Source organism: Polypterus senegalus, chromosome 18 (genome assembly GCF_016835505.1).
Source record: "Polypterus senegalus isolate Bchr_013 chromosome 18, ASM1683550v1, whole genome shotgun sequence".
NCBI lineage: Eukaryota > Metazoa > Chordata > Cladistia > Polypteriformes > Polypteridae > Polypterus > Polypterus senegalus.
In genome coordinates, this window is record NC_053171.1 from 21,636,530 (window position 1) to 21,651,405 (window position 14,876).

Consider the following 14,876-nt stretch of genomic DNA (forward strand, 5'->3'; position numbering starts at 1 on the left):
CAATCTGATGAAAGGACCCCTCTCCTGCGATCCTCCATCAGGGATGACTTTGCCTTAGGCAGGCAAAACAACTTGGCAGAGAAGAGAAACAGAATAGATGAGGGTTAGTATCCAATTCTAACTATCATGTTACTTATGTTTTAGTGCTAATGTCTAACAACAGAGATGCAGTCTGTACAGTTAATCAGCAGCTCTAGTCAGGGTGTGCTAAACTGAAGTAGCGAGTCTTCAGCCGGGATTTAAAAGCTGAGACCGAAGGGGCATCTCTTATAGTAGCAGGCAGACCACTCCACAGTTTAGGGGCCCTGTAAATAAAGGCTCGACCTCCCACTGTTATTTTATTAATCTTTGGAATCCTAAGCTGACCGGCATCTTGAAATCTTAATGTACATTCTGGTTTCTAAGTCATGATAGGTTCAGACAAGTAAGCCGGACCTTGGCCATTTAATGCTTTATATGTTAAAAGGAGGATTTAGAAATCAGCCCTAAACTTAACCGGGAGCCAAAGTAAGGATTTAAGAACTAGAGTTATGTGTTTGTATTTTCTTGTTCTTATAATAATTCTTAAAGCAGCATTTTGGATTTAACTGGAGGCTGTATAAAGAACAGTTTGAACATCCAGTGAACACCGCATTGCAGTAGTCAATCCTGTAGAAATAAATGCATGAATTAATTTCTCAGAAAGTAGTCTTCTAATCTATCTTCTCTACTTTTCTCACTGGTCTTCACTGCTCTTGCACTTCTCTAAACCTCCTTATTCCTTAGTCTCTGTCTCAGTAAGCCCTTAGCATGCTCTATTTTCCTTATTGCACATGTCTCGGCACCCTACACTAACACTTGTCTCATTGCTGTTAAACACATCTTTACTTTCATTTTGACTGACATGATTTTTTTCACATATCACCATACCACCTACTGTAATTTCTTCAATGCTGCCAATACGTTATCAACAATTTACACTTCAAAGCTCCAGTGTACCCCTGTGCTGCCCCCTAATTTGAATGAAAATATAACATTTAACTCTTTGAGGGCTAAATATTTTTTTCATTTTTCTGAATAGCACACAAAACAATGGTTTCACACATAAATCAACATAAAACGTCTTTTGCTGCATGTCGTGACTGCTGTTGGTGCCCGATCTGTGTCTCTGGTGCGTTGGGGCAGCTCGATGACCTGCAGGAATACGCGACAGGCCGTCTGCCTGGCTGTCTTCGTGTAGCAGTTTCAGTCTGATGCAAATTGGGTTGTACCTCTTGTCATCGTAAGAGCCGGTCCTCGAAGGTGCATTAGCTATACGGACATGTCCAGCACCACGATCAGCTGATGCTGGCCCCTCACTTTCATTTTCGATCTCCAGATCTCTTACATCAAAATCCGACAACCTCAAGTCCAACTCAGCGATATGATACACAAAATGTCATCCACAGAGTATCTGGCTTTCCGCATTCGCTTTAGTCTCTCGCCAGATGTCGATGCCAATTGAGGGGTTGTTTGCTCTTCGCTACTCATGCACGGACAGGAAATCTCAGTCAAATCAACGAAGCAAACTTTGAAGAGAGTCGAACTAAAACATAATGGTGAGTTTTGTCACCGTTTACTGCTAATTACCGTCCTCTACCCCTGAATTTCGATGGAAGTCGACATCCGCCCTGAAAGAGTTAAACACTGCCTACTGTAAGCTATTAACATGTTTTTTTCATTGTTGGTTATACATAATCACCATATAAATACTGCGAGTTAATAATACCTTCAATGGTTCAGGTATGGGCTGCCTTTAAGTTTGGCACCTTTAGAAAAAGGCTAGGCTGGAATGAACCTCAGGGATTTTTTCAACTGAACTTTGCACAAATGTTAACATCTGCTGTATAGCCAACATAGGAATGTATTTCGTCATAACTAAAAATAGACTTTTTATTTCATATTGACATAATATGCACCTTTAACTGCCAAGTTGCTAACAATGCTGTATTAAATTCAACAAATGCAGCAAAGGGACTAAGAAAGAAAATATTAAGCAAAACAACTTTACTGCCCAAGTATTCAGTTTACAATATTTAAGAAACAGATACACAGCCTCAAGATTAAGAACTATTTCATTCTTTTCCCGGTTTTGATGCAGAATTTCTCTTTCAATTCCACTAAAACCTGAAGCACTGCACAAGGTCCCAGGTGATTTCTCAGAATAATTGTGAATACGAGGAATTACATTACAGTTGAACCAAGTTGCCACGACAACCACAACTTTCTTAGCATAGTGTCATGTTTGTCCTAAATGTGTGATAGCGTCGAGCTTGGCTAATCACTCAAGTTATCCAAGGTCTTTTTAACCACAGAACTCACTTAGGTGTCTTGCCTTAGCTCCTTATTGCATTTATTTACTTGTCTGCCGAGTTCAGAAGAGCCATTATTCTGCGAGGATGAACATCTGTGACACTGCTGCTATCCTGTAAGATTTCAGATAAACAAAGGGAAATGGGGAACAAAGAACACTGACATCTGAAGAAAGTGGGACAAAAGGATGAGAGCAGCAGTGTTTGTACTTACATAAAGTACATACATAACCTTTCATCCTCACAGCTATCTGGAATGAGAGTAGGGTGTGAATCAAGAAACAAAAACCACTGCAGGCACATTACTTTCTCAGTTAACCCAAAATGCAATTCAGATTTAGACTGAAGGAATCACATTAACAAGCATGTAACTCATGTAAAAATGTCTACAAGAAAACTTAAGAGCCTTTGAAGATAGTTTTGTTGGCCTGAAATCTATTTTTTCTTAATTTGCCCGATTTCACCGCATCATCAGGTTGGAAGAAAACTGCCACTTTATGTAAAGCTTGGTATATTTAAAATTATTTGCTTTGAAATGTGTGAAAAAGGGCCTCCTAGTGGAGACATTTAATCATGCACCTTTTTTCTTCCTTCTGAGACCGGAGTATTTGTCAAATGGATTTTAGCTCATATGAAGATCCTTTGGCATACGTATATTTGCCATAAACATCTGTGAATTGATTCTTTCGAAACAAAAAAAAAACACACACATTCTCAAATGAAAAAGAATATACAGTATTAGGCATCTACAATGAACTAAAAATGCCTTTTATTCTTGAAAGCTCTTAACTGAATATCTGCCTTTCATGGTATCACAAAGACTGAGACCAACTAATAAACTTCATTTAATAGCCCATCATGTGAATTACTGTGTAAACAGATTTAAAAGTGAAAAAAATGATTTTAAAAACCTGCTTTTTGTGCTGTTTATACCCACAAAAAAGAAAAAATATGTTGCAGAGGAACATCTTACAACAATCTACATGGAAGACACATAATTATGAGCCTATATGCAAAATAGAATTAAAAAAAAATCACTCTTTGGGTCACACTAGCAGTCTTGTAAAAAACAGGAATGTTAGCTTTGTAGCTCATAAACTGGGTAAACTGTAACTTTATATCTGGTTTACAGTATACTTAAATCTGTAAGAAGGCATCATGCAGATATGGTATACAGTACTGTATGCAAGAAAAATAATTTATTTTTAGGAGTTCAGTACTAAACATTCAGAAAATGTGGCAAAACCTTGAACACCAATTTATGTGATGCAGCAGTAGAACAGCTTAAATGTTATGTTGCCTCATTATTAAGGAAAATATCCATCCATCCATTTTCTAACCCGCTGAAACCGAACACAGGGTCACGGGGTTCTGCTGGAGCCAATCCCAGCCAACACATAGCGCAAGGCAGGAAACAATCCTGGGCAGGGTGCCAACCCACCGCAGGACACACACAAACACACCCAGCACACACTAGAACCAATTTATAAACGCCAGTCCACCTAACTGGCATGTCTTTGGATTGTGGGAGGAAACCCATACAGACACGGGGAGAACATGCAAACTCCACGCAGGGAGGACCCGGGAAGAGAACTCAGGTCTCCATACTGCAAGGCAGCAGCACTACCACTGCGCCACCATGCCACCCTAAGGAAAATATACAAAATGTAAAACAATCATCTGCAATACTTACAGTATGAGTGTTGTGGAAGTGCTTTGCCAAGTAAAGAGTGCTAGATATTTGTATAATGCAACAACGAGAGGTGCTTCAAATTATAAATGGAGACTTATTGACATGGCACATTATTATTGAAAACTGACAAAATACATAACCATGTAGAACAATGACGGGTATAGTGCACATACTGGTGGTCCTTCACTGAGGAAAGGGTCTCTCTTTTTCATTTGGGACCATAGATATACAGTAAAAACTCTGAGTAAACTAAACCTTAATTCATGTATATCACACAAGCAGGAGTACACCTACACCAAGTGAACTTTTTACAAAATGAGCTACAATATTAAGGAATAGAAAAGAGATAACCACGTTTAGAACACTAACACTTGTAACATCCATCCATTATCCAACCCGCTATATCCTAACTACATGGTCACGGGGGTCTGCTGGAGCCAATCCCAGCCAGCATAGGGCGTAAGGCAGGAAACAAACCCTGGGCAGGGCACGCACACACACTAGGGACAATTTAGAATCGCCAATGCACCTAAGCTGCATGTCTTTGGGCGGAAACCAGAGTACCCGGGGGAAACCCACGCAGACACGGGGAGAACATGCAAACTCCACGCAGGGAGGACCCGGGAAGCAAACCCGGGTCTCCTTACTGCGAGGCAGCAACGCTACCCACTGCATCACCATGCCGCCCCACTTGTAACATGAGTACTGTAATTGCTAAAATGAGTAAATTACATCTTCTCTTTCCCATACAACAGGTTCAGTGAATGTGGACAAAATATGTACAACATATCTGTGTAATCTATTCTAGACTGTTACTGCCCTTTGGTATCTGGTCATTCATGGATATATAGGTGCGCGTATTTCTACTGCATTGGAGATTCTAAATTGTCCCTAGTGTGTGGGTGTGTGTGTGTGGGTCCTCCCCGGGGTTTGTTTCCTGCCTTGCGCCTTGTGTTGGCTGGGATTGGCTCCAGCAGACCCCTGTGACCCTGTAGTTAGGATATAGCAGGTTGGCTAATGGATGGATGGATTTCTACATTTGATCGCATTTGTTTTGTGCTCAACTCAGTACAATGTTTTTCCATCCATTGTCTAACCCGCTGAATCCGAATAGGGTCACGGGGGTCTGCTGGAGCCAATTCCAGCCAACACAGGGCACAATGCAGGGTGCCAACCCACCGCAGGACACACACAAACACACCCACACACCAAGGCCAATGCAGAATCGCCAATCCACCTAACCTGCACGTCTTTGGATTGTGGGAGGAAACCGGAGCGCCCGGAGGAAACCCACGTAGACACGGGGAGAACATGCAAACTCCACGCAGGGAGGACCCGGGAAGTGAACCCAGGTCTCCTAACTGCGCGGCAGCAGCGCTACCACTGCGCCACCGTGCCGCCCCACAATGTTCTTATATTGTTCTATTTTATTTAGTTATATTTCATGTAATTCTTAAAATTGGACTAAAATATTCAATCACTAATACAACAACAGACTACAATGTTTTGAAACAGACACGTAAACACACTTAGACCATCAGTGTTTATAATATGAAGTATGAGAGTACGTCAGTGCTTCTTGAACCTGACACACTATATCTTTAATAAACACGAAACAAAAGTATACAGTGCAGTACTGGGTAGCGCTGCTGCCTCAACAACTAACATTCTGGTTTCAAATCACTTGCCTGGATGTCATCCATGTTGACTTTATGCCCTCACCATTTGCCCATGTGGGTTTTTCTCACACATCCACTAAAGATGTGCAAGAAAGTTTAATTATCAGTTCTACAATTGTAAGTGTAAGGGTACGCACGAGTGTGCCCTGTGATGGACTGGCAACCTGTCCAGAGTTATTTCCTTGAGCATTGCTGGGGCAGACTCTGCTCAACCCTAAACTGGAAAAGACGTTTTGACAATGTTACATAAATGAACAGCTTTACCATGGAGACACAGTGGCCAGAGTCGCTGCTTCACAGCTTTAGAATACCGAGTATAAATGCCAGCCGGCCCCTCAGTCTGTGTTCAGTTCTGCATGTTTTCCCCATTTTCACTAGATTCTCAAGATCTTCTCCCATATTTTTAAAATGTGCATGTTAGGTTAACTAAACACGATTTTGAGGTACAGTTGATCTCTGTGTCTGAGTGTGCCCAGCAAAGGTCTGATGCTTCATTCACAGTTGCTTGATGCCACTTGACGCCAGTCCAGCATCTGAATTATACTGAGCAACATAAAAATATACATAGAGAGATGGATGCAGCTCTACACTTCTTAGAATAATGGCTCCTTAATGGCATTTTACAGGGCTGTCTGTATTCTTTCATGTACATGCCCTGCTTGACAAAGAGACATTTCATTCTGCGATTCTGTATGTAGATGGTCCTTCTGAGAACTACACATGGTTCTTCTATGGCATCAGTCTAAAGAACCACTTTGGCACCTTTATTTTTAAGAGTGCAGAATGGTGAGGTCAGTCAGTCATTTTATACCTCGCTTAATCCTGAACAGGGTCGCAGGGGTCTGCTGGAGCCAGCCCTAGTTAGCACATGGCTCAAGGAAGGAACAAACCCTGGAAAGGGCGCCAGTCCATCGCAAGGTGAACACAAACACACATCTGCACACACAACACAACCACACACTGGGGAAAATTGAGGATCGCCAATTCACCTAACCTGCATGTCTTTGGACTTTGGGAGGAAAGCAGAGCACCCAGAGGGAACCCACACAGACACTGGGAGAACATGCAAACTCCACGCAGGGAGGGAGGACCCGGGAAGAATTTGAGGTGTATGTGCAAATACTGTAAGTGCTTAACATAATAATTGTCTCAAATATATTATGGACTGCTTAATGGAGGATTAATATCCAAGCGCATGCAGAATGGAGAGGGGTAAGGAGCTAGAATTAGATGGGAATCCGTGTTTACAGAACGTTTTCTTTACGGAATACATCCATTCATCCACCCATTTTTGATGTGTATGTTGCTATTTATAGTTGAAGGGCAGTTTATATGGTATCAAAGAATACAATATGAAAACAGAATACTGCATTTTGTTGTTGTAGTTGAAATATTTCAGAGTAATGCCTGTGTCTTGCACTTGCCTACAAATGTTCGCTTCTCAGATGATTAGCCGCAATTTTAACACCACACAACGTGCCCTGTTTGGTTGGTTCACTACACAACTTTCCCTGCCGCTCTGATAAATTTTTTAAACAAACTGAAAGTAGTCATCTGTCCACACGTACTGCATACATGTGTAAAAGGCCGTAATGCAATGCAGTGATAACACTGCCATGAGAACCTCTGCCTAGCCCCGCGGACCCGAGCATCGTTTAGGACCGCTGCTGGCTCCAGATGACGGTCCTCGTTTCCTTGTGAATAAGGCAGAGTCCCACGTCCACTCACAACACGTCCGTTTCTGAACGCCAGCGAACCAAGTATACTATCTCTTAAGTGGCCAGTCCAGTCCAGACGAAATGTGGACACTCAGTTTCAGAACCCGGCGGCAACGGCAGACTCGGCACTTACGGCGTTACTTGTCGAAGTTGCTATAATCGCGAGTTCTCAAGACAAGGAGTGCCCCATCCGCAATTAACAACGTAAGAGAAAGAAAGGAGAGAAAAACACAACTGAGTAAAATATGACAGACCATTATAGCTTGCCAGTTACTTACCTCGTCCACGCTTCCAAAGCAAACCGCTCACTTCAGAGTAGTAAGATGCTTACATGAACGGCAGCCGCTCAAGACCACTGGCGCCTGCGGGAACGCGCAAACTTTTTGTACAAACCCTTTCGAGTCTGCCTCCGCGCGGTCCTAGCGCCGCCGTATTAGGCGAAGACATTGATAAGTACAGTAAGTACAATACATTAACAGAGATCTGGAATGATCAACACATTTTCTGAATTGTGAGGAGGTGGATCCTACTCTGACAGCATCAAAATCAACCCATTAGAGAAGTCACTATGTCATTGAGTAAAAAAAGTAGCTTATCCCGGTGGGCGAGCGAGGTAAGCAAGAGCTGCGGTAAGGGGTGCAAAGTGGGGGGCCCGCTTTTGATGTCCGCGTGTCCCGTTTGAGCGGATTTGTCAAGTTATATATTGGTCCAGATCTAACTATGCAGATCCAGATTGTCTGGATGACTTTGATTTATGCGGGGACGATTCCAGTTTGGCGTGAAGACGATTCTTCATGTCGACAGTTCGCACACTTCACGATGGTCCACGCTCATCTGGACCATATATATATATATATATATATATATATATTTGAGATGTTTCTAAGAGGGGCACTTTTAAAATCCCCCTTAAAGGTCAAACTCTGTACATGTGAGTCTTTGAAAACATTCCATAATCTACCTTCATTGCCCGAAAAGGGTTGCGAGTATAATCCCTACCTAAAATAGTTATAGCCCATTAGTCGCTGGGTTGGCGTCTCTACATATCTATAGAAAAAGAAAGTGCATCCAGATTGGACTACGAAGATGTCATCAACGAATTTTAAAATCAGAAGGCAATAAAAGTAGACTTTCTTCTTTAAACCTGGAAACCGGTAAGAGATTTCATGATGATACCTCTACGTTAATTTCACACTTCCTGTGGAAATAATGAAACTCAACATTTTATTTCAAGGCCATAAACATGTCCGAATATTTTTGCACGAAAACATGTATCGCTAATGATAATGACATCAACGTGATTTATGGCTATGACACCCTGCATATCGAGACTCGCAGTGTACTTGCCATTTGAGGACTTTTCTAGATGAGGCCCTGCTAATTTTTCCGCATGACACCGCATCGCATTTCGCACTGTCGTGGTATTGTCTTGAATTATGAATTGCACTTTTTTAATAGATTATATCGTTATATTTTGATAAAGTCCACGTGTTATCTTGCAAAAATTTAGCTGAGTACTGTAATGAGAAAATCCGGTGTATGTGAACATTATTTTTATTACATTCGCGCGCTAGTTTATACAGTTGGCACATACCTGTAACAGCGTTTGACGTAACCGGCCCCGCGTGGGGTTGGTCAGCCCAAGGCCCTGCACACCCCTAAGGCCGCCTCTGGAGGTAATGCTTGGGTAGGTCATTCAGCCTTCGCCAAACTGTTAGCGGTCATAAAAATAAAATATAATAAGTGCGTAGTGATTCTAAAATATTCTTTACGTTTTATTTAAAAACTGGAAAACACACAGATTAAATCCGTACATTAAAACTTTGGCATAAGTGCCAAAAATGCGTAGCCGGCATGAATTAGCTTCTTTACTCATAATGGTATTTTTGGAGTACAGATATTATGAAAAATCAAGAACGCATGTCATGACTTTCATTTCGACTTTCCGTGTACTACAATACATTATTATTACTGTAGCTACATTGTCTTCTACTTAGCCTGCCGTGTTGGGTTTCAAAGTGTTGAGATAGCCACGATCTAAATTACATCTGCTAACATTTCAGTTAACATTAGCTCACTACTGTTGCGACTTTGTCAGTTGATAAAACTTGGTTGTGTGCCCCTCGCGACTCAGAAGGACCGTTAGCGTCAGGGGTATTACATTACTCTCGATGAGCAAAAACGCCATTTGTGCGAAAATTAGATAAATAAAAGCGTGCTTATGAAATAAGCAATCACATGAAAAAGCGCAATTATATATGCACTCACCGGCCACTTTATTAGGTACATCTCTTCAACTGCTTGTTAACACAAATCAGCCAATCCCATTGCAGCAGCTCAACGCATTTCAACATGTAGACATTATCAAGACGACCTGGCTGAAGTTCAAACAGATCATCAGAATCGGGAAGAAAGGTGAAAGGTGTATTTGAACATGGCATTATTGTTGGTACAAGACAGGCTGGTCTGACTATTCAGAAACTGCTGATCTACAGGTATTTTCACCAACGTCCATCTCTAGGGTTTGCAGAAAATGTTCAGAAAAAGGACAAATATCCAGTGAGTGGCAGTTTTCTGGGTAGAAATGTTTTGTTGATGCCAGAGGCCGGAGGAGAAAGGCCAGACTGGTTTGAGCTGATCGAAAGGTAACAGTAACTCAAATGACCACTTGTTACAACTGAGGTATGCAGAAGAGCATCTCTGAATGTACAACATGTCAAACCTTGGAGCAGGTGGGCTACAGCAGCAGGAGACCACACCGGGTGCCACTCCTGTCAGCTAAGAACAGGCAACTGAGGCTACAATTCATAAGAGCTCACCAAAATTGGACTAAAGAAGATTGTCTGGTCTGATGAGTCTCGATTTCTGCTGCGACATTCAGATGGTAGGGTCAGTTGCCTTCAAGAACATGAAAGCATGGATCTATCCTGCCTTGTATCAATGGTTCAGGCTTCTGGTGTTGGTGTAATGCTGTTGTGGATATTTTCTTGGCATACTTTGGGCCCCTTTATGCCATTTGAGCATTGTTTAAATGCCACAGCCTATCTGAGCATTGTTGCTGACCATGTCCATCCCTTTATGACTGCAGAGCACTCAACACCTTAAAGGGTGTGTGTCTTATCACCATTACTGTTTACTCTGTACACAAGTGACCTGAGACAGAGCAATGACCGCTGCTCCATTATCAAGTATGCGGATGACACTCTGCTCATAGGACGCATATCTGGGGAGTATGAAAGCCGCTATCTAAATCAAGTGGACTGTACGGTAAACTGGTGCAAAAAAAAACTTTCTCACTCTGAATGTAAAAAAGACCAAAGAAATGATATTTGATTTTAAGAGACAGAAATCTGTATGTTCACCTATTGTAGTTCTGGGAGAGGAGGTAGAAATAGTGACTGAATATAAATACTTAGGAACTTACCGAGCATGACAGATAGGGGGCGCTATCGCTCCCTTGAACCCTCTGATCAAACGTCAGACACCAAGTAAAAGTCCAAATATTGACTTTATTAATAATGTTCAGTGCACAAAGCACCCTCCTCTCCACTATACTCATTAATAACACAATACCAATAACTTAATAAACTCTCCACCACTCCCAGATGCGTTGCCACCCTTCCACCCAGTTTAGCTCGCCTTCTGGGAGCTGTCACAGTCTTTTTATAGTCCCTGACCCGGAAGTGTTCCAAACCCCAGTTCATGTGATCCTTATCACTTCTGGGTCAGATAAAAAGTCCTTTTCTTCATCCTGGAAGGACGTCACTTCTGCTGTCGCTTTGTTTATGATGCTCTTTCGGGTTATAGGGCACATATAACTCTCTGGGCCTTCCTGCAGCATCCTCTGTTGGCCCCAGGGGTATCCAGCAGGTTTGTAGGGGAAAACTCCATAGTCCATGATTCCCTGCTGGTATCCGGGGCGCCTCCATGCTGCAGGGAGAGCTCCATCTGGCGGCCTGGGGGTAATGGCCGTGATGACAAGCCGGCCATAGACCACACTAGATAACAATCTTAACTGGAATACAAATACAAAAAAAAAATTCTCTAAATGCAACCAGCGCTTATTTCTTCTCCATAAACTCAAACTGTTTAAAGTAGACAAGGACCTCATGTTGTCCTTCTGTCGCAGTCTGATCCAGTCTGTCATTACTTTCAGTTTCATTGCCTGGTTTAATAGTCTGACAAACCAAAAATCAAAAAAGCTCCAGCAGATTACGAAGTATGGAGCTGAAGTTATTGGGGCTGATGGAGATGATTTGAGTTGTGTGTGTGTGTCAGAGGGCAGGCAATGTTAAAGAAACTGGAAATCATCTGATCAACTGATGACAGCCATCCATTACATGTACAAGTAGAACTAAAGTTCAGTAAATCAGGAAGGAGAGTCGCTTTGAAAACCCACACAAATCGCTCCACAAACTCCTTTCTTCCTAGTGCCATATGACTTTTCAATAAGAAATATCAGAGATAATGATGAAGGTTTTGATAGATATCCTGTAACCTTTTTTTTTGTTGGTGTAAATATGTATTATCTAACTGCCTTACCTTAACCTTTCTTGTTTCTATTTGTCTGTTTTATTTCATTTTGTCAGTAGTGACCGAAAGAACGAGATCACAAATACAAGCGGCTGAAATGAGTTTCCTCCGCAGGGTGTCTGGGCTTTCCCTTAAAGATAGGGTGAGAAGCTCAGTCATCCGGGAGGGGCTCAGAGTAGAGACGCTGCTTCTCCGCATCGAGAGGAGTCAGATGAGGCGGCTTGGGCATATGATCAGGATGCCTCCTGGACGCCTCCCTGGTGAGGTGTTCCGGGCACGTCCAACCGGGAGGAGATCCTGGGGAAGACCCAGGACACGCTGGAGGGACTATGTCTCCCGGCTGGCCTGGGAACGCTTTGGGATTCTCCCGAAGAGCTGGAAGAAGTGGCCGGGGAGAGGGAAGTCTGGGCTTCTCTACTTAAGCTGCTACCCCCGCGACCCGACCTTGGATAAGCGGAAGAGGACGGATGGATGGATGGATATTTCATTTTGTCTGTTATTAGATGCAACTGAGAAAGCAAATTTCATGTTTTCTTGTGTAAACATGACTAAATAAAGAAACCGTAAACCTTAAACTTCTGATGGCTCCTTCCATCAGGATGACGTGCCATGTCAAAAAGCTCAGATCATCTCAAACTGGTGTCTTGAACATGACAAGGAGTTCACTGCACTCAAATGGCCTCCACAGTCCCCAGATCTCAATCCAGTAGAGCACCTTTGGGTTTTAGTGGAACTGGAGACTTGCATCATGGATGTGTGGCCGACAAATCTGCAGCAACTGCGTGATGCTATCATGTCAATTTGAAGGAAAATTTCTGAGGAATGTTTCCAGCACTTTATTGAATCTATACCATGAAGAAATATGGCAGTTATGAAGGCAAAAGGGGGTCCAGCCTGGTATTAGCAAAGTGGACCTAATAAACTGGCCGGTGAGTATATAAATGAATCGTCACATTTTGAAAAACTGCAACAATTTACATAAAATACTTGAGTGATAGATAACAAAACCAGGTTAAAAGAGACCTTCTGAAATAAATAATATGGTTATATTTGGGATCAACAGTACAGAGTAATGGGGATTGTGGAAGAGAGGCGAAAAAGAGAGTACACGCAGGGTGGACTGGGTGGAGAAGAGTGTCAGGAGTGATTTGTAATAGATGGGTATCAGTAGGAGTGAAAGGGAAGGTCTACAGGACGGTAATGAGACCAGCTATGTTATATGGGTTGGAGACGCTGGCACTGACCAGAAGGCAGGAGACGGACCTGGAGGTGGCAGAGTTAAAGGTGCTAAGATTTGCATTGAGTGTGACGAGGATGGACAGGATTAGAAATGAGGACATTAGAGGGTCTGCTCAAGTTGAACGGTTGTGAGACAAAGTCCGAGAGGCGAGATTGTGTTGGTTTGGACATGTGCAGAGGAGAGATGCTGGGTATATTGGGAGAAGGATGTTAAAGATAGAGCTGACAGGCAAGAGGAGAAGAGGAAGGCCTAAGAGAAGGTTTATGGATGTGGTGAGAGAGGACATGCAGGTGATGGCTGTGACAGAACAAAATGATGAGGATAGAAAGATATGGAAGAAGATGATCAGCTGTGGCGACCCCTAACGGAACGTAGCTGAAAGAAGGAGAAGAAGAAAAGTCTCACTTTAAAATATAAACAGTCTTTAAAAATGAGGATGTTTTTAAATAAAACATGCAAAAGTCAAATTAAAAGTACAGTATCAAAACTGAATAAAAACCTGGATATAGCATTTCATGATAGTAGTATTCATCCATCCATCCATTACCCAACCCGCCATATCCCAACTACAGGGTCACGGGAGTCTGCTGGAGCCAATCCCAATCCCAGCCAACACAGGACGCAAGGCAGGAAACAAACCCCGGGCAGGGCGCCAGCCCACCGCAGGGTGCACACACACACACACACACACACCAAGCACACACATAACAGGGACAATTTAGGATCACCAATGCACCTAACCTGCATGTCTTTGGACTGTGGGAGGAAACCCACGCAGACACGGGGAGAACATGCAAACTGCATACAAGGAGGACCCGGGAAGCGAACCTGGGTCTCCTAACTGCGAGGCAGCAGCGCTACCCACTGCGCCACCATGCCACCCCAACAGTAGTATTAGTATTATCAAATATTTTTTATAAAGTTTTTTTTTATTCATGTAGATCAGTTATAATCAAAAAAACATTTGATAAATTTTCTTTTGAACTTAACGCAATTCACACTGTTTTAAGAATTTGAATGAGAAACAGACAAAGCTATGCACTGAATAATGAATGTCACTGTCCCAATAGGTCTGTCTTGTTGTATCTCTGTTTATTTGAACCTTTTCACAACAAACCCTTAGGCCGGGGAACATAGAAAATGAACAAAATGGTAAGGCAATTTAAATAAAGTGTATTTTTTTTTTTTTTTTGGAAAATAAGACTCACCCTACCTGGGAGGCTGGCTGCGCCCTTGTAAGATAAAACCGGGACAATTCTAATTATGCTTTAGAAAGTAGATGGAAACTGCAATACAAATAGAAAACAAGCACAGGTTGACTGAGAAGACACATTGTAAGTATTGTGAGGCCGGATAGCATCAGGTTCAAGAACATTATAAATCCTGGACAGGACTCTCACACACCAAGGAATACTGACATATATAGCATGTTCATCTTTGAGACAATTCAAAAAAAGCAAAGGACCTGAGGATAAACCGTGTTGACACAGGAGAACCTGCAGACCCCACAGAGACAGTGCTTAATGGCTTAAGGCTGGGTGTTAGAACGCAGTGTTTTGCAACTTTAAGGGAACAGCATTCCACAATGTGTGATATAGCGCCTTAATTGGAATGTAGTTAACCTTATCATATCGGAAAACCCCATGCAGGCATGAACAAAACATGTCAACTCCAGAAAGACAC

At 42.4% G+C, this 14,876-nt stretch overlaps 1 protein-coding gene across 3 annotated transcripts in view; it reads right to left on the reverse strand.

Annotated features, from left to right (window-relative positions):
• LOC120518782 (tandem C2 domains nuclear protein) overlaps positions 1 to 7,781 on the reverse strand; it is a 63,458-nt gene extending 55,677 nt beyond the window's left edge. For 2 of the 3 annotated variants that reach the window (XM_039741746.1, XM_039741747.1), the window contains exon 1: positions 7,699 to 7,771. The gene's annotated coding sequence lies outside the window, so the exon portion shown is untranslated. Of the gene's footprint in view, positions 1 to 7,698 lie in introns of all 3 variants that reach the window. The other variant, XM_039741745.1, reaches the window with a different exon arrangement.
• Positions 7,782 to 14,876: the final 7,095 nt, after the last annotated feature.